Below are 24,466 nucleotides of genomic sequence, written 5' to 3'. Positions count from 1 at the left end.
GCTTTGGATCTTGATGAAGTCCCAAAAGTTCATATTCGTTTTTGTTTCTTTTGCCTTTGAAGACCTGTCTTGAAAGAAGTTGCTGTGGCCGATGTTGAAGAGGTTACTGCCTATGTTCTCTATGATTTTGATAGATTTCTGCCTCACGTTGAGGTCTTTTATCCATTTCGAATTTATCTTTGTGTATGGTGTAAGTGAATAGTTGAGTTTCATTCTTTTATACATAGCTGTCCAATATTCCCAGCACCATTTATTTAAGAGACTGTCTTTTTTCCACTGGATATTTTTTCCAGCTTTGTTGAGGATTATTTGACCATAGAGTTGCAGGTCCATATCTGGTCTCTTTACTCTGTTCCACTGGTCTATGTGTCTGTTTTTGTGCCAGTACCATGCTGTCTTGGTGATCGCAGCTTTTGTAATAAAGCTTGAAATCAGGCAACATGATGCCCCAGCTTTGTTTTTCTTTTTCAACATTTCATTAGCAACTCTGGGTCTTTCCTGGTTCCATACAAATTTTAGAATTATTTGTTACAGCGCTTTGAAAAATGCCAGTGGAATTTTGATGGGGATGGCATTGAAAGTATAGATTGCTCTGGGCAGTATAGACATTTTAACAAAATTTATTCTTCTGATCCATGAGCATGGAATTGTCTTCCATCTTTTTGTGCCTTCTTCAATTTCTTTCACGAGTGTTCTGTAGTTCCTTGAGTACAGATCCTTTACCTCTTTTGTTCGGTTTATTCCAAGGTATCTTGTAGTTCTTGTGCTATAGTAAATGGAATTGATTCTCTAATCCGCATTCTATATTTTCATTGTTTGTGCATAAGAAAGCAACTGATTTCTGTACAATTGATTCTGTATCCTGCCCCATTACTGAATTTCTGTATGAGTTCTAGTAGTTTGGGGGTGAAGTCTTTTGGGTTTTCCATATAAAGTATCATGTTGTCTGCAAAGAGAGAGAATTTGACTTTTTCTTTGCCAATTTAAATACAATTTATTTCTTTTTGTTTGATTGCTGTTGCTAGGACTTCTGGTACTATGTTGAAAAACAGTGGTAAGAGTGGGCATCCTTGTTGTGTTCCTGATCTCAAAGGGAATGCTGTCAGCTTTTCCCTATTGAGAATGATATTTGCTGTGGGTTTTTCTTAGATTTTATGAAGTTGAGCAATGTTCCATATATCCCTATAGTTTGAAGAGTTTTAATCATGAACACATGCTGTATTTTGTCAAGTGCTTTTTCTGCATCAATTTAGAGGACCATGTGGTTCTTTTCTCTTACTGATTTGTTCTATCACATTGATTCATTTGTGAATGTTGAACCACCCTTGCATCCCATGGATAAATCCCTACTGGTCATGGTGGATAATCTTTTTAATGTACTGTTGGATCCTATTAGCTAGGATCTTGTTGAGAATCTTGGCATCCATATTCAGCAGGGATATTGGTCTGTAATTCTCCTTTTTGAGGGAGTCTTTGACTGGTTTGGGGATCCAGGTAATGCTGGCTTCATAGAAAGAGTCTGGAAGTTTGCCTTCTGTTTCTATTTTTTGAAACCACTTCAAGAGAATAGGTATTAGTTCTTCTATGACTGTTTGTTAGAATTACTGAGATAATCTATCAGGTCATGGGATTTTGTTTTTTGGGAGGTTTTTGATCACTGCTTCAATCTTATTACTAGATATTGGTCTATTGAGGTTGTTGGTTTCTTCCCGTTTTAGTCTTGGAAGTTTATAGGTTTCCAGGACTACATCCATTTCTTCCAGGTTGCTTAGTTTATTGGCATATAATTGTTGATAGTAATTTCTGATGATTGTTTCTATTTCTTTGGTGTTTGTTAGTCATGTTCTCTCCCCTTTCATTCGTAATTTTATTAATTTGGGTCCTCTCTTTTCTTTTGGATTAGTTTCGTCAGTGGCTTTTTGACCTACTAATTCTTTCAAAGAACGAGCTTCTAGTTTCATGATGTGTTCTACTGTATCTCTAGTTTCTAACTCATTAATCTCTGCTCTAGTCTTGATGATTTCCCTTCTTGTGTGTGGGGTTGGCTTAACTTGTTGATTTTCCAGTTCTTTACGGTGTAAAGAGAGTTGGTGTACTTGGGTTTTTTTTGTTTGTTTGTTTTTGTTTTTTTGTTTTGTTTTAGTGAGGCCTGGATGGCTATGTATTTCCCCCATAGGACTGCCTTTGCCATATCCCATAGGTTTTGGACTGATGTGTTTTCATTCTCACTGGTTTCCATGAATTGTTTAAGTTCTTCTTTGATTTCCTGGTTGATCCAAACATTCTTGAAGAGGATGGTCTTTAGCTTCCAAGTGTTTGAATTCCTTCATTTTTAATTTCCAAACTTTTTCTTGAGGTTGTGTTCCAGTTTTAAAGTATTGTGGTGTGAGAATATGCAGGGAATAATCTCAATCTTTTGATATTGGTTAAGCCCTGATTTGTGACACAGTATGTGGTCTATTATGGAGAAAGTTCCATGTGTGCTCATGAAGAATGAGTTTTAGGGTAGAATGTTCTGTATATATCTATGAGGTCCATCTGGTCCAATGTGTCATTCAAAGCTCTTGTTTCTTTTTTGATTTTCTGCTTAGATGATCTATTACTGAGAGTGGCATGTTAAAATACCCTTCAATTAATGTATTTATATCAATATGACTCTTTATTTTGGTTAATATTTGGCTGCTCCCATATTGGGGGCATAAATATTTATAATTGTTATACCTTCTCGGTGGATAGACCCTTTAAGAATGATATAGTGTCCTTCTGTTTCTCTGACTACAGTCTTTAGCTTAAAATCTAATTTATCTGATATGAGAATTGCTACCCCAGCTTTTTTTTTTTAGGCCCATTGGCATGAAAGATGGTTCTTCATCCTTTCACTTTCAGTCTGGATGTATCTTTAGGTTCCAAATATGTCTCTTGTAGATAGCATATGGATGGGTCCTGTCGTTTTATCCACTCTGCAGCCCTGTGCCATTTTATGGGAGCATTTAGGCCATTCATGTTCAGAGTGATTATTGAAAAATAAGTTTTATTGATATCATGTTGCCTGTGAAGTCCTTGTTTCTACAGATTATCTCTAAATTTCTGTTCTATGTCACTCTTGAGTTCTTTCTTCTTTTATAGAATGCTTTCCCCAAACTCTCCCCTCTTTTTTTTTTTAAGATTTTATTTATTTATTTGACAGATGAGATCACAAGTAGACAGAGAGGCAGGCAGAGAGAGAGAGGGAGGGAAGCAGGCTCGCCGCCGAGCAGAGAGCCCGATGCGGGACTCGATCCCAGGACCCTGAGATCATGACCTGAGCTGAAGGCAGCGGCTTAACCCACTGAGCCACCCAGGTGCCCGCAAACTCTCCCCTCTTAATACTTCTTCTAGTGCCAGCTTGATGATCACATAATCTTTTAAAATTCATGGGTCTTGGAAGTTCTTTATCTTTCCATCCATTTTGAATGTCAGCCTTGCTGGATAAAATATTCTTAGCTGTATGTTCTTCTCATTTATTGCCCTAACTATGTCTTGCCAGCCCTTTCTGGATTGCCAGTTTTCTGTGGACAGGTCTAATGTTATTCTGATGTTCCTTCCTCTGAATGTAAGGAATCTCTTCTCCCTAGCTGCCCTTAAGACCTCCTGTCTGAAATTATGATTCACGAACTTCACAATTAAGTGTCTGGAGGTCTTTCTAGACTCGTTGATCTTTCTGCCTCTATGATATGAACACTTGTTCCATTCTCTAGATTAGGAAAATTTTCATCCAGGATTTGTTTAAGTATATCTTCTAGTATTCTCTCTTTCTCCACCCCCTCAGGGATCCCAATAATTCTGACATTGGAATGCTTCATGGCATCATTTGTTTCCCTAATTCTGTTTTCATGGCTTCTAAGCTGTTTGTTTCAGGCCTTCTCTTGATGCTTTTCTATCAGTTTGTCTTCTAGATCACTAACTTGACCTTCTGCCTTGGTTACCCTAACTTGGTTAGAGTATTTAGAGTAGATTGGATCTCATTGATAGCATTTTTTAGTACTGCAAGATCAGCCCTCACTTCCGTCCTTAGAGATTCTTTGTTGCCCCTAATGGTCTTCTCCAACCTAGCCATTACCTGGATAATGGTTACCCTGGATTCCCTTTCTGACATATTGTTTTTATCCATATCCAATAGTTCTGTGGCAGAGGTCACAGTCTCTGAATTTTTCCTCTGTTGGGTGTTCTGCTCCTAGTAATTTTGGTGAGAGGTGGTTGAGGGGATGTATAGCTGAATATATCAACCACAATCCAGGCAAGTTGCACTCTGGAAAGTTTCAGAGCACTCAGAAGTCACCACCAAAAAGAAAGAAAAAAGAAAGAGAAAAAGAGGGGGAAAAAAAAGAAAAAAATCCAGCTAGAATAAGCCCCAAAAGTAAGATTTATAAGGTACATAAACAAAAAAAATAAGAAGTCCATCAAAAGTAAAAGACAAGATTAAAATAAAGAAAAACCCAGCCAAAATGGACCCAAGAATAAGACTTATACAGTACAAAACCAAAAAGAAATACACAGAAACCCTGACAGAAGAATAAGATGGGAAGGTGGTTATAAACCCTCAATATGGGCAAGGAAGCTTATTTCATTCTTCCTAGCTGTATCTTGTTATCTTTGTTAGAGGACTGAACTTCCCAGAGATACAGGGAAATTAAAACTGGTTTATATATAGGGGTAGTATTGAATAGGGAAAATGGATTACCTTGAAGCTCATATCTACATATATATATATATATATATATATATATATATATATATATTAATTTTAAAAAAGGAAAAGAAAAAGAAACACAGGCATGTGTATGAAAAAAGTTCATGTTAAAAACTTATTATGTAATATGTTGTATTAAACATCTAGTTGTAGTGGTAGTAGGTTAAAAATAAAAGAAGAAGAATTGTGAGAATGAATTTAAAAAAATAAAGTCATATCAATGAATATACAGGTTTGGGGCAAAACCGGGGGATTAATATATTGTTTTCCCCTGATGTTGGGGTTTTACAGTTTAATGGGGACCCTGTGGCTATTGTCCTCCTTTTCTTTTGGCTTGTCTTCTGGGAGAGGGGCCTGCCACATCATTCTCCAGTCAGTATTGCTTGGGTTGAGATGCCCTGCAAGTTACCAAGGAGCTGGACTGTGTGGAAAACTGTTTTTCAGGCTTTTGTTCTCTGGAAGTTTTTGTTCTTTGGTGGCTTTTAGCGGCTTTTCACAGGGTTAGTGCAAAGTAAACTGTCAGCACACGGATCTCCGCCTCAGAGAGAAACCTCAGTCTGCTCCCCTCTGGATGGTCCAGCACACACAGACTCCCTCTTTGCTAACTCTGCTGAACACCAGAACCTCCCACAGGAGGTGTGCACTCCAGCCACCATCTCAGTAGTTGCCTGAGGCCCCGCTTGTCTGTGCACCTCTGTGCAACTAAAACTGCAAGTGATACTGGTCTGGGGAGCCCGATTCTGGTGGCTGGCCTTGCCAGGACTGCTGTCTGGAGACCAGGTCCACGCCAGGTGTGCTCACACCTGGCAGCAGCCTGCAGGTCACAGAAGGCTCTGGGCCCAGGGACCATGGATTGGAGCCCCTGCCAGGTTCTCTCCAGCACAGGTGGGTGCCAGCTGTGACCATCCTGGGACCATGGGCTTAGGGCCATACCTGTGGCCATCCGATTCCACCAGCTGCCCCTTAAGACCCTTTGTTCTTTTTGAGTGTTTTTAACCAGACTCCCAAGTTAATGCTGGTCCCCAAGCACAGGGCACTTTCGTATTGGGGTATTACTTTCCAATGGGTCACTTTTGGTGGCTCCTTCCCCCTTCTGTTTATCCTCCAATATCAGTCTGAGCATTCCCACTCTGCATTACCTCTCCACTGATGTCTTCTGCCCCTGTCAAGATCCAGAAGTGTATAATCTCACATCTCAGGCTGGTTCATGGGTGTTCAGAGTGTTCTGGTAGCTATTTAGCTCACTTCAGGGGACCAGTTGAAACAGGGTCTCCTACTTTTCCGCCATCTTGCTCTTCCTCCTCCCATGTACCTTTCTTTACATCATTATGCTTCCAGTACATTTTTAGAATGAGACTTGAGATGTTAATATATGTCTTTAAAATAGTACCAGGAGAAGTGTCACAAAATCAATTTGCCAGCAGTTGAAAAGAGGAGGCTACTGAATAACCTGAAACCAGATCATCTGTTCGAAGAGCAAATCCTAGAACCTAACATTGACCTCCATTCTGCAGTTACATGCACTCCTGAAAAACCAAAAGAAATTATTTTTAACAATGGGGGGGGAACCTGCCCAAATGTTTAAAAAAAAATCATCAAATTAAGCTGTAACTTTAAATAAAATATTCGTGACACCTGCACACTAAATTTGAATTCTTGTGACAAATATTTTAGGTGATAAGTAATCTAACAATAACCTCAACCACTATGACTTCATCCAGCAAATTCATTCTTTAGAAATTTTGCAAAAGACATTTTCTAATTGTGTAACCTTCTGCTATCTTCTTTATATAGAAAGGTGAAGAAACTGTTGCGTGGTTGATAACCTAGTTGAGAACACAGACAATGTCTTTCACATTGGGTAGATTAAAGCCAGGATCTACCACAGTACCTAGTATGTGGCAAAATATTCAGCAAATGTGGAATGAACACTTTTCCATTTTGTGGGATGGACTTGAACTAATCAAGTCACCCTGTTGTGCCCTGTCCCTGATAGAATTGAAGAAACTAACTGCAGAAAGCCACTGTACAGGTAGTGTCCATGGAGCTGTCAGAAACTGAGTAGCCCCAGGTGGGGATTTATCTGTGGCTACACACCACACTGGCAGTACTGCCATGGCCTTCAGGATGTTTTACCAATTAGCTTAGGAATGAAGAGAACTTGATCATAGAATAACTGGTAGTGTAACCCAGTTTGAAGCATCTTCAAATGTCAGTAATTAATATGTTAGCATGTATTTCCCAAAATTATGTTTCCATTAGAATATCTCTTTTAGCCCTTTGGTAACATGGCCCAAATTCTGTCAATGAATCTTCAGTTTTGTGCATGGTAGAGTATTCTAAAAATTTTGGATTTTATCTGTAACTGATTCTGCTGACTCATCTCTACATTCTAGAGCCTTCACCCCAGTTTTTCCCACAGAGAATTTGAGAAAGCAGGGGTAGACCAGAAAGGGTACTGAGAAAGGATTCTAAGGACCTAAATAACTGCCCTCTGACCTTAGGGAAATAACTCAAGTTCTCTCAACTTTCATTTACATACCCCTAAATCATAGTTTAGCTGGGAGGAACAAATAAGAGGATGAGCTTCATAAACAGTCCTACAAATGTAAGTTAGTCTTACTGTGAACATCATTTCACCACTTCGATGCTCTTATGGACATGAACAATAGATTCCTAGATGAATCTCTATTTTTACTACAACATTTGTACCTTATAGGTATTGGCTTATGTATCTCTTCGGTCCAGTACAGAAAATGTGGTTTAACATTTTAGGGTCCCTGCAAATGCTTCTGTTAACCTACACGTCAGTCTTTTAGCAAGTGTTACTAAGATCCATAATTAAGTGCAAGTGATGCCAGAGGATGGGAATACAATGGTGGACTAAATGCCTTATCCCTTATGCTCACAGAATAAACACACCATTAAAATATGGCAAAGTCATTATTTCCATTCAGTGCTTCTCAGTGGAGATAGTGTTTGGAAAATGAAGAAGCTGCATTATAGTTGAAGAATAGGCTTTATATGACTATTCTTCAATAGGCTTTATATGACTATTGAAGAATAGTCATATAAAGCCAATCTCTAGGAATTTTTCTCCCTCCCAGAACTATTTTTTCTACTTTGTTTGCACATACTCATGAGATTTAAAAAAAAAAAAAAACTGGTCAACCTAGATGTTTTGCCTAACTCTTATTCAGATAGCCTACATTATAAAGACAACATTGCTAGGATCATCTGAATTTTGTAATTATTAAATACTATTTAGAAATAGCCTAAAATCATATGTGGGACACATTATGAACCTACAGATCAGAAAGGGATTCATTATGAAAGTTTACGTTAAAATAATTACCCCACTTTTGTTCATAGCCAAAAATGTGTGGTCCTATGTACATGCCCAAAACTCTTGGTTTCAAAGCAAGATGAAAATTCCTTCAATTCACCTTGATCGAGAAACAAATTGGCCAGAAATTTTGTCCTCCCTGGAATATGAAGGGCAACGATAACATTAATGATATTCTGTTGTATGTCAAACAGATACAAAAGCTGCAGACCTCCGACAAAAAGACTCCCATCCCTAAATGGCAGAAATTATTGAAACCACGGGGCATAGAGCACTCTCTCTGGGAACCTTTGTCAGGGAACAGTTGGAGGTGGGCTCTTTGGAGCAGCCTGTAGTTAGCCCTCTATTCATGCTGGTCAGGTCTTTTACCAAGGGAGTTTTGCTTTCAGTGTTTATGTAGTGCAGCAGGCAACTGTTTACCTCCCGGCATGAGAGTCAATCCAGAGCTTCAGAATCTGTGTGCAGGGGCAGCTCTGTTGCCCATGGAAACAAGTGCGTCTTTGGAGGGAGGGAACTCTGAAAGGGGCAAGGCAGAAGATAATCCCATCAACTGGACCAGTGCCCTGTATGAAGGTGTTTTGCTGCATGAACAACAACCCTTAAAAAATTGTACAGGATTACAATATTTTATAATCATTTAAGAACTTGCATTTGACAGCTCTAAATTATATATGGTAATAGGTTCACTCTCTTTTGAATGAATTGGTTTTAAGTTGGAGGAAACATTTAACTGGGAAGAACTTTCACGCTATCTCCTCCCTCAGCTAAGAGAGGGAAAATGTCGCAAATTCTTGTCTAACATGTAGGGGAAGGTTCTTAGATTGTGTTATTAAGAAAAAAGCTTTGGACATGGATTAGGCTGGATGGACCGCAGTGCATGGTTTAAAATGACATGCGGGGCGCCTGGGTGGCTCAGTGGGTTAAGCCGCTGCCTTCGGCTCAGGTCATGATCTCGGGGTTCTAGGATCGAGTCCCGCATCAGGCTCTCTGCTCAGCAGGGAGCCTGCTTCCCCCTCTCTCTCTGTGCCTGCCTCTCTATCTACTAGTGATCTGTCTGTTAAATAAATAAATAAAATCTTAAAAAAAAATAAAAATAAAATGACATGCAAGTGGCTTGGACTAAAAGCTCACAAATGTCTTCTTTTTCCAACATCCAAAATGTAAATTAAATCTTGTGTTAGATTTCATTAGCAATAAACATTTTTGAAGATTAGCAGCCTGACCTTTCCAGAGGCCTTCTAATTAGCTCACTTTGTGCCCAGATAGCAGAGTGGAAGATGGATTGCAAAAAAGGTGGAGAATGAGAAACCATTGAAGACAGTGTGGCAGTCATCTAGTGAATACTGTAGAAGCCTACAGGAGCAGAAACAGAAAAAAGGGCAAGAGGAAGTGTGATAAATTTGTACTTATTGAGTGCTTGCCCTACCTCTGGGCCAGAAACTTTACATAAGTTATCTCACATAAGCATCATAATAAAACTGAAAGACCTATGCCATTGTCCCTGTTTTGGATACTGGGGGGTTGCAGAGAGACCTGTGGAGATGGACTTCGTAGGTGTTTGAATGAATACGAGTGAAGGAAAATAACTTTTCAAAACTGTTTCTGAATATTCCTAATGAGTCAAGTTGTACCTCTTTTATTTTTTTAAGTTACTGTGCCTATAGTACTGAGGGCATGGATAATAGAGTCAATTTTTTTCAGTGAATTATGTTATTCATTAAAATAAAAATATGACCACCTACATTTTATAATATGTTCTGGGCATAACATTGAGACTTGTGGAGATTGGGTTGTGAGAATTTTGATTCGTTGTTATTCTTAAACATTTTTATAATGTAATTTTGTTTTACTTGAAATTCAGTTTTCATATCCCCAAAAGGAATAGAGTAAACCCATCCCTATTTTGCATCAAAGGAATATCTATGAAAATGAATAAGGCATAAAATAAGACTTCATTTTCCTGAGATATATAAAGTATGTGAAAAACCTGGTGATTTCTTGGTATGGATCTAGTTATGGGACAGGCAGTCTCCCTGGATACAAATCCGAGCTCCGCTCCTTACTAGATGTGTGACTTTGGACATGTTACTTAAAATTTCTGCAAATCTGTTTTCTCACTTCCAACCTGGGAATTCTACTATCTCCCCCATAGAGTTGTGATTAATAAGATATATTAGGCAAAACTGTTTTAATCACTACCCTAGCTGCATGTTGTAGGAAGAATTAACAAAAGTCTCTGAAGCACTGAAGAATATGGGTAATAACAAATAATATATGCCCTCAAAGTGAAGCCAGTAAGATGCATATATTGGTACCTACTGTGTGAAGTATGTGATGACACAGATCTACAAAGATAGATCAGACATAATCTATGGCCTTGAGTAGCTTATCACCTAGTGGAGAGAAAGTTATTTTAATACAAGGTAGTAAAGCTATTGGAGCTATACATAAGATGTTGCAAGATGACAAGAGAGAAATAGTTATGATGAACTATAGGCTTCCTGGAGATAAAAAAACCAAACTGAAACTTAAGAATGAGCACATTAAGAAAGACAAAACTTTTAATAAATGCTCTATAGAATGAGCAGGTCCAAAGTCAACCTGAAGGAGATCTCAAACAAAAATGTACAGAAATATAAACAATATAGTTTACATAAATGTTTAATACCAAACCAAAGAGATTTTATTTCATCCTGTAGATGGTGAAGAGCCACTGAAAAGCTTTAAAAAGGAGAGTGAGATAAACCATAAATGACTCTTAATCTCACAAAACAAACTGGAGGTTGCTGGGGGGAGGTGGGGTTGGGAGAGGAGGAGGGGGTTATGGACATTGGGGAGGGTATGTGCTATGGTGAGTGCTGTGAAGTGTGTAAACCTGGCGATTCACAGACCTGTACCCCTGGGGATAAAAATACATTATATGATTATTTTAAAAAAATAAAATAAAAAGGAGAGTGATTTGGTCACTTTTTCTTTTTTTCTTTCTTTCTTTATTTATTTACATCTCTCTGGATGCATTGATTGGCTGTGAGGTGGGAAGGAAAGGGCACACTGCAAATGAAGAATTTGGTTAATTGGCTATCTCACTATTTCATGCTAATGAGAATGAGAGCCTGCTTGGACTTGGTATCAGATGGTTGTAGCACAAAGTAAGAAACAGATCTCAGAACAATTTAAGAGATGAAATAAAAGGATTTGGCAGTAGGCTGGATGCGATGGATAAGGAATAGGATTCATTGGTATTTCCAGGTGGACGGTGATGCTTTTTACAAACCTGTGTAAGGTTTGTAAAAAAAGGAAATCTGGAAGTCAAAATCACAAATTCTTTCAAAAGAGACCTGTTAAGTAGCAAGTATTTCTGCAATGTTTGGGTGGAAATGTGCAAAAAGAAGTTAGATTGCCTTGGGGTAAACTGGAGTAATTTGCCTTTCACATACATATATGGGCAAAGGTTTCATCTAAAAAACAAGAGGATGGTGTCCAAAGAGACTAAGAGTTAAGGTGAGCAGAATCATAGACCATGAGAATGGAATACAAGAAATCACCACAGTTTAAGTGGTATGCAAAAGAGGTACTCATTAGAGAAACTTAAAGTAGAGGTCAGAAACGGTAAGAGGATAACGGGTCCCACAGAAGGCAACTAGGAGTTTCAAGAAAGTCAAAGAGACTATATATCCATCCAGTAAAAGTTAGTGTTTTTACTCTAGGCCTTTATTCCAAGAATATAAAAAGCTGAAACATGTCCATTGGTTGTTGACCCTTGCCAGAGCAATTTCAGTTTGCTTGGCACAAAAGCTAATCTCTGTGAGTTGCATTATAAATGAGAAATGAGGAAGTGGGGACAATGAGTGTAGATTATCTCTTCATGGAGAAGAGGGCAATCAGGTTGTAGCCATAAAGAAGTACAAGGTCAAGAGAAGCAAATTTAGGATGAGAGAGAGCCCGAAGGGTGTTTAAGAAAAAAAATACAATGGAGACGTTTGGAAAGAAAGTGATAGTGGCAAATAATAAAGGTTGGAAGGGACAAAAGGGGTTGTATTTGAGAACAATAGGATAGGCAGGAGGAAGAGAGATATCTCACCATTAAAAATAAAAACGGCACATAAACACTACGTCCAGTTGCACTCGTGATATCAGACAATTCACTAAATCGAATTCCCGCTAATATTGTCTCCCCACATAGAGTAAGTAGTTTAAATAGAGAGTAAGTAAAAAACAGAACTTTCAATTAATATTAATATTGATTGTAAGTGAAAATGAACCAAGTAGTACTGTGTTGTATGTGTGTGATGGGAAGAAGAGAGCTTTCCCTCAAATCGATTTCCTCAAATTCCTTAATGTTGTCAGGGAAATGTCCTTTCCCTTTGCTTCTCCCTTTGTTCACATTCTTTGGGATAGAGATGTGTTTCTAGAAATTTCAGTTTTACTCAAAATTTACTGACCATGTGTTGTATTCAAAGCACTCTACCAAGGGAGGGTGTGAAAAAGTTAATGAAGACCGAGACCTAATCCATTAAAGCTCATGATCTGGTAGGGTAGGGAGGTAAATATAAAAATACCTAAAGGGTAAAAATACGGCCACCTAAATTTGTAATTTTTAACCTCCTTAAAAGCAAAATAGAATACTTTTTAAGTTCTGAGATACTTGGAACGCTTGAAATGTCCTTTGATGTGTAGATACATTTGCCATACATTAAAGAAGAAGTAACCTAAGAGGTTTGTGAAACCAGAGACAGTGTGACTTTCTGGCCCGAGAGGGATGACGGAAGCCATTGGAATGATTTATTGATAAGTGATGATGTGCATTGTAGTTCAAAGAAGGGCAGAATCAGCTCTGAATAATAAAAAAAAATTCCATTCCAAAGGTATCTTGCATTTTTTTTTTATTCATTTCACAGGCAAAAATAGGATGCAGGCTGGGAGAATTGCTTTCCTTGAAACAAGAACAAAGTGAAAAACTTGAAATTAGATCGTACGTCAGCATGAATAAGACAGCCTAGCATGTTCTCCACTTGGAACTGTGATTTCTTGGTCATATGGCTGGCCCTAACAGAGCTGTTTGTGGAAAAGGAAAGATTGTCTTCCTCACATGGCATTGTTTCATGCTTGGACCTGTGGGGGCGAAAAGTTATTTGCAACTCGAAGATTATTTTCAGATTAGTAAAGAGCAAGTCTGAACACTAAGTTACGGAACCAAATTGTGGAATATTTAGGAAAAATATTGTATATGAGAATCTTATTCAATATGTCTTAATGGTACAGTTTATTTCCAAAAGATGTGATTTCTAAATGTATAACATTTAAATGCTTCCTTTTGCCAGATTTATTCCCATAAAACACCCAAGTATACTTACCAAACACTTTGAGTTCTAAAATTATTTGTGAAAAATAAAGTTTGATATATAGAATTTGTGATTTTCAGTGGCTCATGCAGTAAAATAATTAGAGCAATAGAAGGAAGAAAGTACCAAAGTAAAATCAAAAAGATTTAAAACAAAAAAATATAGATCTATAAAATACTTATAAAAATTTAGCTGTGTACATCTGATTTGTAATTTTCTGTTAAGGATTTTAATTTCAGCTTTCTAGTTAATCCATGAGAATCATATCTTCTACATAGAAAGGCATCCTCACTTCCAAAAATATCTCTCTGGTGTCTATTGAACACAGTTCACCTACAAATCACAGAAAGATTGAGGGTCATAGCAACTTCCCTGTCCTCTACAGGGGACAGAACCTGTACTTATTGGAGAAATGTGTCCCCACTTGCTGATATCCAGAGTGCTAAGCTTGGTGGTTTGTCATAGATGGAAGGACGGCAACCCAGGATCATGTAGAAAATTGGGTTAGATATGTTTCTGGAAATATTTGGGGAACCCAGGGGAAATTTAATTCAACTTTGTTCTTTTTCATCATTTCTTTCTGTTGTGGACTGAATGGGTCTGCCCCCAAATTCTAAGTTGAAACATCACCCCACAGTGTGATTCTATTAGGAAGTAGGGCCTTTGGGAGATAATTAGGTTTAGATGATGTTGTAAGGGTGGAGCCTACATGAATGGGATTAGTGCCCTTGTAGGAATCATGAGCACGATCATCCAATCTCTGTTCTCCACCACATGAGGATACTAGAAGTCCATGGTCTGTAGCCTGGAAGGGGGCTCTCAACAGAACTCAGAGAAGTTGGCATCCTGATTTCAGACTGCCAGTCTCTGAAAACATGAAAGATGATTATTTAAAAACCATCCAGTCTATGGTATTCTAGTATAGCAGACTGGAAGACTAAGACACTCCCATATGTTTCTAATTCTTCTAGTATTATCCAGGCTTTTGGGGGATGAATTAAATACATGCATGTGTTGAATTCCACATCATCCTGCAACAAATTGTTGGTTTTCTTTCTTATTTAGGGTATTGAATTTAATTCGGTTGACCTAAATCAATTTGGATTGTACCTAAGATTTGTGGATTAAGTGTCTCTGATACAAGGATATAGTATATCTTTCTTTGAAATCACCTCGGATACAAGCACTAGACAAAAGCTCAATTTATGTCTTCACCCCAATTCTCTGTACCTTAATACATTCAAATTCAGGTAGGATCTGTATTTAAATATTAAGGATAAATATTTACAGGGAGACTAGCTGGTATGCTGTGCTAAGTTCATAATGTTTAAGCTGAAGGGGGGAGCTTTTCAACAAATTCAAATACAGTTTCAAATGACAAAAGTCATACATTGTTTTGTATTTATTGTTGGTATCTCTTATCCCTAAAAAAATAAATGGTAGTGACAAGACTGTGTGTGTGTGCGTGTGTGTGTGTGTGTGTGTGTGTGTGTGTGTGCATATTCAAAGGCAGAGTGGATTTAGTTGATCCAGCATGAAGCATAGTAAGAGAAAATATCAATATTCACTCATATAACTCTATAGATACTTTTTCTTTTTTTAATTAACATATAATGTATTACGTGTTTCAGGGGTACAGGTTTGTGATTCATCAGTCTTACACAATTCACAGCACTCACCACAGCACACACCCTCACCAATGTCCATCACCCTGACACCCCATCCCTCTGACCCCGCTCCACTCCAGCAACCCTCAGTTTGTTTCCTGAGATTAAGAGTCTCTTACGGTTTGTTTCCCTCTCTGGTTTCATCTTGTTTCATTTTTCCCTCCCCTCCCCTATGATTCTCTGTCTTATTTCTCAAATTCCTCAAATCAATGAGATAATATGATAATTATTCCTCTCTGACTGACTTATTTCGCTTAGCCTAATACCTTCTAGTTCCATGCATATCATTGCAAAGGACAAGATTTTGGTTTTTGATGGCTGTATAATATTCCATTGTATATATAAACCACATCTTTATCCATTCATCTATTGATGGAGATCTAAGCTCTCTCCACATTTTGGCTATTATGGATATTGCTGCTATAAACATTGGGGTGCATGTGCCTCTTGAGAACACTACATTTGTATCTTTGTGGTAAATACCCATTAGTGCAATTGCTGGGTCATAGGATAACTCTACTTTAAACTTTTTGAGGAACCTCTATACTGTTTTCCAGAGTGGCTGCACCAGCTTCCATTCCCACCTACAGTGTAGGAGGGTTCCCCTTTCTCTTCATCCCTGCCAATACCTGTCATTTTCTGACTTGTTAATTTAAGTCATTCTGACTGGTGTGGTGTAGTATCTCACTGTGGTTTTGATGCATATTTCCCTGATGGCAGGTGATGTTGAGCACTTTTTCATATTGGCCATTTGGATATCTTTGCAGAAATGTCTCTTCATGGCTTCTGCCCATTTCTTGATTAGTTTATTTGTTCTTTGGGTGTTGAGTTTGATAAGTTCTTTATAGATTTTGGATACTAGCCCTTTATCTGATATGTCATTTGCAAATACCTTCTCCCACTCTGTCAGTTGTCTTTTGGTTTTGTTGTCTGTTTCCTTTGATGTGCAAAAGATTTTTATCTTGATGTAGTACCAGCAGTTCATTTTTGCCTTTACTTCCCTTGCCTTTGGTTATGTTTCTAGGAAGAAGTTGCCATGACTGAGGTCACAGAGGTTGCTGCCTGTGTTCTCCTCAACAATTTTGATGGATTCCTTTCTCACATTTAGGTCTTTCATCCAATTTTGACTATTTTTGTGTATCGTGTAAGGAAATGGTCCAGTTTCATTCTTCTGCATGTGGCTGTCCAACTTTCCCAACACCATTTGTTGAAGGGACTGTCTTTTTTCCGTTGGAGATTTTTTCCTGCTTTGCCAAATTAGTTGACCATAGAGTTGAGGGTGCATTTCTGGGCTCTCCATTCTGTTCCATTGATATATGTGTCTGTTTTTGTGCCAAGTACCATACCGTCTTGATGATGACAGCTTTGTAATAGAGCTTGAAGTCTGGAATTGTGATGCCACAAGCTTTGGTTTTCTTCTTCAGCATTCCTCTGGCTATTCAAGGTCTTTTCTGGTTCCATATAAATTTTAGGATTATTTGTTCCATTTCTTTGAAAAAGGTTGATGATCTGCTTTTTCTAAAAGGAGTGGAATAGAGTTGAATTTATAAACCATAATGACTGTTTACCACAGATCATTACTTAGAAGCTCTTCTGCTTACCTCCTCTAGTTCCCTTCCTAGGGAAGCAGGGATGCCTAAGACTCCCATGTCACCACCACTTCCTTTTAGATGAAGCTATCAGAGATATGATTCTGCCTCTGTATAAGACAGTAATAAACATAAGTTTCCATGCTGAAGGAAAACAATCCTCCTTCACAATTAAAACTGTAAACACTCTGGGGCACCTGGGTGGCTCAGTGGATTAAAGCCTCTGCCTTTGGCTCAGGTCATGATCCCAGGGTCCTGGGATCGAGCCCCACATCGGGCTCTCCACTCTGCAGGGATCCTGCTTCCTCCTCTCTCTCTGCCTTCCTCTCTGCCTTGTTGTGATTTCTCTCTGTCGAACAAATAAAATATTAAAAAAAATTGTAAACACTCTGAAAACCAGAGAAAAACTGGTTGTTGTTTTTTTCACATTCTCAGTAGTGCTAAGTACATGGGTCAGAAAAGTCATACATTCAAAGATGCAATCGGTAATATATTGTACTACTAGATTTTTGTACTAGAGCTAGTGCTGAACTCCACACAAGAGATGATAGAACAGGATACACAGGAAAGGGCCCAGGAAACAGAAGCCAGTTAAGAAAAGACCTAATAAAGAATGGTAGAGAATGACATATCTGAAAGTGCTGGTTTATACACACACACACACACACACACACACACACACACACACACACACCCTGATTCCCTAACCGGAGATCATAGAATAGCACGCTATTGCAAGTTGTAGTGTATATCCCCCACTCCTTCCCCCTACACTGCTCCTTTCCATCTGATTATCAGCCTTCCCCTTTCCCAGTTCTTGAGAATATAGCTCCTCCCCACCATACGCATATTTATGTTCCTACCTGATACACATTACATTAGCATTAGCATATTTAGCTGGAATTCTGAGTGTGGCCATAGATGCTTCACAATAAAAAGGGAAGTAGGACTGTATTAAAGTTGAAGGGATGTCCGTGAGATGACGACAGTGGGCTGTGATGTTGGAACTGGAAGGCTGGTTTGGGATTGGCACTCACATGGCATACAGCTGTGCTCCCTTCAGATTCAACTTCTCTTCCCACTTCAACATCAAGTAGCTGAAAGGCTTAAGCTAGTTTTTCTGTTCTGGTTGCTGAGTCCAAAGGACAGGAAATCATTACAGGGAAAACATTTCTAGCAAAGGTCACTTTAATAGAAAATTACATCAATCACCGGGAAGAAAAAAAAATGCATTTCAATTGATGTCATCCATCCATGGGATAACATCCGTTTTGGTTTCTGACTTGAGTTTTTAAAAGTTAGCCTAACTTTTGGAGAAAGCACATTAAAAATTAACCATGTCTTCAACAGTGATTTCCATCTTTTAAAAAGGAAGAGATGGTTATTAGCTATTTCATGTCAGAAGCTAAATGGTTACCTACTTAGAAGGGGAAGAGAATTTTTTTTTTTGGATGTACTCCCAATGGAATGCTAAAAGGAGCAAATCTTTCAGAGTCAGAAGATCAAGTGTTTACTTTTTTAGCATACTTTCTTACATGATTGAAATTTGGCAGATGTACACCTTAAAGGTTTTTTTCTATGTATTTTAAGTGTATGCCATTTATTTCCTAAAAACGCCATGCTTATTTTGCTTGTGAGTTTATGTAGAAGAAAGGAAGGGAAGGAGGAAGGAAACAGGAAAATTAGAAAAAGGCAAGTATATGACAAGTGCAAATATTGCAACTGTTTCTGGTTGTCCTTCAACCCTATACTAGAACTGCCTAGAGTCCCCGGCCTGAAATGCTCATAGTTCAACAAACCATTTTTCCCTTTTATGCCCCAAATGTTTTCATGGCTAAAATGGCTTCTCAGTCATCTCCTATAAAAATGATACAGAATATTTAAGACTGGTATTAAGTGTAGATTTGTAATGTAGGCAGATTGCTGCAAATGATTCTATCTGAATAACCAGCCTTAAGACGTCTGGGTGCCCCTAGCTCCCGAACTACACACATATTTCAGCCTTGGTCTCTGAGCCTTCCTCTCCCTTCCAGGCCACTGAAGTGCAAAGTATGAACATCACACCTGGAAATGTTCTTGCTCGAACCTTAACACTTCTATCTGACCTATTACAGTGATTTTTTTTTTAAGATTTTATTTATTTGACATAGGATATAGAGACACAGAGAGCACAAGCAGGGGGAGAAGGAGAAGGAGAAGCAGACTTCCCCCTGAGCAGGGAGCCCAAAGGGGGGCAGTCAATCCTGGGACCCTGGGTCATGACTTGAGCCAAAGGCAGATGCTTAACCGAATGAACCACCCAGGTGCCCCTATTATGAGGAGTCTTAAAATGTGGTCCCCGGAGTAGCAACAACAGGATCACCTGGAGAAAATCTCAGGCTTCATATCAGACCCAGTAAATCAAAAACTCTGGGAGTACAGCCCAGAAGTCTGTGTGTCAGCAATTCCTCCAAGTGATCTGGAGAACCAGTGGTTCCTCATTGGAACAAACAGAGAATGGGTCCACCTTTTACTTCTCTGCGCCATAGCCCTGATTCCCTGGATCTGATGAAAATGAAAGAGATGCCTGACAAAATGTGATGGTAGAAAAGACTGGAGGTTCTAGGGCTCACCTAAAAGTTCTATTTTCCTCAAACAGGCTGCTTCTGATTTCCAAGGCCAGATTTAGAAAAATCAGCAGGCCAGTGGCCATCAGAGGCAAACCTCTAGCAAACCTGCAAGTATTTATTCTGGGGAGTAAGTCCGCCTTCTATAGTTATCTGGAAGTACATTAATCATTATCATCTGGCAGGGTATACACTGAGCATGGTGCGCTGTTTGACCACAATATCTCACATTGCTTCTTTGGAGCCTTACCTGGGTATACTATATTCATCAAGGAAGAGGCAATGTACAAACTGTCCCAAGGATGGCCTCTTCATATTCTCACCACATTGTTTTTCTTCTCCTGTCTTGTGGCCAGGGGAATGAAGCCAGAGCAAACAAGTTCATACTTCTATTATAACAGAGTTGGAGGCAGTTGGTAAGAACCACAACCTCTTGGCATGTAGTAGTTAGTAACCTCCCTCACTGGAGAAGCATTCTGAGAATTTCTCCTTTCATTACAAACTTACATATTTTTATTGTAAATTTCACTCCTGCCTCCCCCTTCCTCATGGAGAACCTTACAAATAAGAGCCTGTGATTTCCTCAGTTTTTAGAAATATTGCTCAAAACGTCTTTTCTTCAATAGTAGGCTGATTTCTCTTCTCTACGTTTTTACACTTTGACTAGATTGTGTGAATGTTTTCACTTGTGATATCACTTTAGGTCAAAAGCCGACAAACCAAAAGCTTTAGCAGAATTATAATATGTCCACCAAAAGAAAAACTTCTGCTGTAGTAAATTTGTCCCCCATGTTGGAAAGGAGTGAAAATGCTACTGAGAAATCTCAGTGCCAAAGAGATATTATAATATGTGTTGTGGTGGGGTTGCACTGGTTTTTCTGGGACTTTACAAGAATGTATTTCAGCTTGTCAAACTAAGCAATATCATTTCCCAAACTAACTAGTACCCTCCCCCACAAAAAAGCATCCCAAACAAAATGGAAATTCCATTTTGGCAGCCAAAAGAGATGCAGAGCCTTGGGTTTCTCTTCCATTGGATCTGACCTAATGCCAGCTTTATTTCTCTTATTGGGTTGGGGATGGGGTTGCTAATGATAAGGAATATACTATGCCTTTGTAAGGGAGAGGAATGATTTTCCTTCTATCCTTATGAGTTCTTAGCTGAGACCCCTGTAATAAAAGACAGATTAACCAGAAAGAAACAAACAGAAGTCTATTAACACATATACCTCCCCGAGGGAGATACCTGGGAAAAAATGGATAACTCCCCAAAGTAGCATAGAATTTGGACTGAAAATACCATCCTAATACTGAAAGGATAAAGGGGATGTGGGCCTCTTAGGGGAGAGTAAATGGTGTTTGGGGAAGATGGATGGGCCTTACAAGAACAGATGGGAAGCATGACCTTTCATGATAAATTTGACTGAGTATGGTGTCAACTTCTAGTCTCTCTCCAGTGATGAGTCTGTATTCCCTGTTGATGTGACAAGTAAGTTCTTTTTTAAAGGATCTGTCTTTAGGCAGATCAGAGCATTTACAGAAACCTCTTCCTGTTTTTCTGGTTTTCAGATACTGTAACTCAAGATAATCAGTATTCCAAAGCATATACTGAAGCCCTATAGTCATATTTTGGGGTGGCATATTCTCCTAACCCTTGACTTTCCAATCCTGACTTCTCTTTAGCTGGCAGAAATCTCAAGATATTGTTCTTTCCAGATCTCTAAATGACTCTTCTATGAGGTTTATTCTCTTTGGCCTCTCAGTGGGGACATTGGTCCTTAGGGTAGGGTGTCCTCTTTCTAGATTCCTTCTAAAGTTCCAAAAATCCAAATATGTAGGGTAGAGATAATACTGTTAATGAGTGTCAGACAAATCTCTTCACTGCAGAACAGGTGGCTGAAGACTTTAACTCATAGGCAGACTAGAAAGTCCCAGCCACCATTGTCTTTCTCCATCTATTGACTTATGTATGTGAGCTAAAATCCTGGTCTGGCCCCAGGTGACCTCTATTTCAGACGAGATCAGGCACATTCAGGGTGGTATAGCCATAGACGTGACCTCTATTTCAAACCTTGGGTAAGAGGTCATAAATATTGGATTATGTCCTTTAAAAATTTAGGGAACTCTTTTCTAGAAAAGAGACTTACCAAAAACATTCTACTGCACTGGTCATGTCAAAACACCTGCATGAATAACTGGGTGTTCTCCCTTCACCAAGGGGGAATGCTAACCAATCTTACCTACCCAAAGGCTTTGTGGATCCCACTGTTGGTGAGACTGTGTTGGGATCCCAGCATAGCTTTGAAATTTAACAAGGAACACTTTCCTGTGGAAATATATATAATCCTAGTAGATGACATGGGCTTTTCGTCCTTCCACACTCAGCCACTCATGCCTTTGGGGAAATAAGATAGCTTAGAAAACAGCTATCAATTGAATATTAGTCTATTTTCCTTGACATCAGATAAAGGACTAGGTTGCCTGAATCAGAGACTTCAATTCCATAAGAAAATTCAATGTCCTTACCACTCCTGGGCAATAAGCATTAGGATTTAAAATACAGCATTTCAACAAAGGACCCTTCACTTGTCTTGAAATACTGTGAAAAATCCACATATACAAGTAAGTGAATATTTTTAATAAGTCTGGTTTGCAAAGAGGCTATCTTCTGTGCTTTCCTTCTTTTCTAAATATGTTTTATGCTGGCTCCTAAAATCCCATTAGAAAAGGAAATTTGTTAAAACACTTTCTAGGGGTTGCTGTGTTCTCCCTTAGAAACAAACGGAAAGTGAAAATCATTATGGTTACTCAACAATCTTAGTGTGGTGAGATAATATTCTGAGATACTATTCTTTCTCTGTCCTGTATTATTTCTCTTTGGTTCCCTTCCATTTTAGCAGTTAGCTGGTTCTGTTCCAACATTGCCTTGGGTTATGTATGTGGTAAGTAGCAAGAGTAACATTAAGAAGACAGCTTAGTGGTTAGACATGAACTCCAGAGTTAACAAGTCCTCATTCTGAGTCTCACGTTGCTATTTAATAGTTGGGTAAAATTTTTAACTCTCTGGTCTACAGTTTTTCATCTGCTGAATGGAAACAGTGATGGGGTTTATCTTATAAAGTTTTAGTTCTTATAAAGTTTTAGTACTGTGATACTATATTGAAAGTGATTAAAAATGTAACGATGGGGCGCTGGTTAGCTCAGTCAGTAGAGTCATGTGACTCTTGATCTTGAGGTTGGGAATTCAAGCCCCATGTTGGGCATGGAACCAACTTCAAGAAAAAAAAAATTTTAAATGGTAATGATAATTATTGACACTTACTGAGCACTTCCTTTGTGTCAGATACTGTTCTTAGATACATAGTGACTCATTTAATACAGGCAGAGACGCTATACTATGGATAGTATGTTACCACCACCACCATTATCTTCCTCGAACAAATAAAGAACAAGGGCATACCACTGTTAATTGGCTGTGGGTCTTGATGTTTGGTGGAATCAGATAACTCCACTCCCAACTGCTACAAGTGTTTATTCTTGAAAATGTCGCTACTGGGACCTTGTACTTCTTATGGTGAATCATAAGAACACAAGAGAAAAAGCCATATTCAACAGCATGTTTAAAGTCTGCTGTGTCTCATCACTACGAAGACCAACAGATAAAGGTGAAAAAGTAAAATCTAGTTGCCATCAAACCATGAGAAGACAACTTATCGAGACTGAGTTGTTCATTAAATCCTATTTGATCAGGCTCCCCTTCAGTATTGGAACAAACAGTTGTTCTATTGTTAGATTATCAAATCAAGCATAAGCCTGTTTGGGGTCACACTGAATGAACCAAGCATAGTGGTGAGATCTTACCTTCTGAGATCTAGGTAATTAAGAATAGCTAAGGGAACCCATCTAGGAACTCATGCTCATTTAGGATATTTGCTTTAAATGGAATGGAATAAGGTTAGGGGCTTTAAAATCACCCTCTATTTAAAATCTCTCTCTCTGGCACATGTACACGTGCTCTCATGCTCCCCAATCCCTATCCATGTATATCCAGGTGAATTTGTATTATTAAGTACATGTCTAATGCAATTGCTGGGGCTGTGTACCTGAAGGAGGAATAATTATGGGGCTGGACTACAAATCCTTCCTGGAAGAGAGAAATTGAATGGATACTTCGTGAATAGTTACAAAGGTAAGGCACTGGCTGGCATTCATTCTATGAATGACAATTGACTTGAAACTTAAAAATGATTGGGATTTAAATAGACAGAGATAAGAAGGAAGGGTATTCCAGGTGGAGAGAACAGTTTGAGGAAATGCACAGAGGCAGGAAAATTAAACAACCGAGACTAATCCCAATTCGTAATAAATTAAAGAATATGAGTCAAGAATCAATTAGCAGGGGGTTACTTTTACTGAAATATGTAATGTCATTCAGAGCTGATATTTACAATGGTAGAATGCTATTAGCACAGGAATTTGTTTAAACAATCATTAGGCCAAAATCTCTTTAATTCTCAAAATAACAGTTTTAACAATGGCTTAGGAAGTTATTTTCAAAATAACACCCCTACTTAAAAAATATACTTTAACTGACTAGGATACCTGACAGTGTGTTATCTATTCAAATTACAAGTACCATTATTGAACAACAGAGAACATTCCAGCAATAAACTGGAATTTAGAAAAACGAAAAAGTCAAGTTTAAAATAATTAAGGAAGCGGTCCTGGCATTATTATAAACTGTGAGCTAATTTAAAGGAAAATTACAGTTGCTATTTTATGGTCAGATAAATATAAAGGGCTACTGGTATATCATTCTTATAAACAAAAGCTAATTTCTCTACATGATTTGTATTTTACCTAAAATTTTTGAAAACCAGCTGATCTTAATATTTAGTCAATGTCACTTTATCCCACAAGTCCAATAATTTTGCCTCTGCAGCATATAAATAACAAGGGGGTACAGAGCTGAGCCCTGAACATTCAGAAACTTTTATTAAGAAGCTAACATGTAGTCAGGCACTGTCCTAGGGGCTAGAAAATGAGAATGATCCAGGTTATGCCCTAAAGGAGCCAAAGAAAAGCTAAAAGGGGGAGAAAAATGAGTCATAATGGAGTCTAAACAGTCATAGGGTAATGGTGAAACTGGCTAATTAATAGAGGTACTTCGGAATGCGAAGAGCACAC

This window comes from Meles meles, chromosome 1, assembly GCF_922984935.1.
Source record: "Meles meles chromosome 1, mMelMel3.1 paternal haplotype, whole genome shotgun sequence".
Classification (NCBI taxonomy): domain Eukaryota; kingdom Metazoa; phylum Chordata; class Mammalia; order Carnivora; family Mustelidae; genus Meles; species Meles meles.
Note: the sequence above shows the minus strand (reverse complement) of the source record.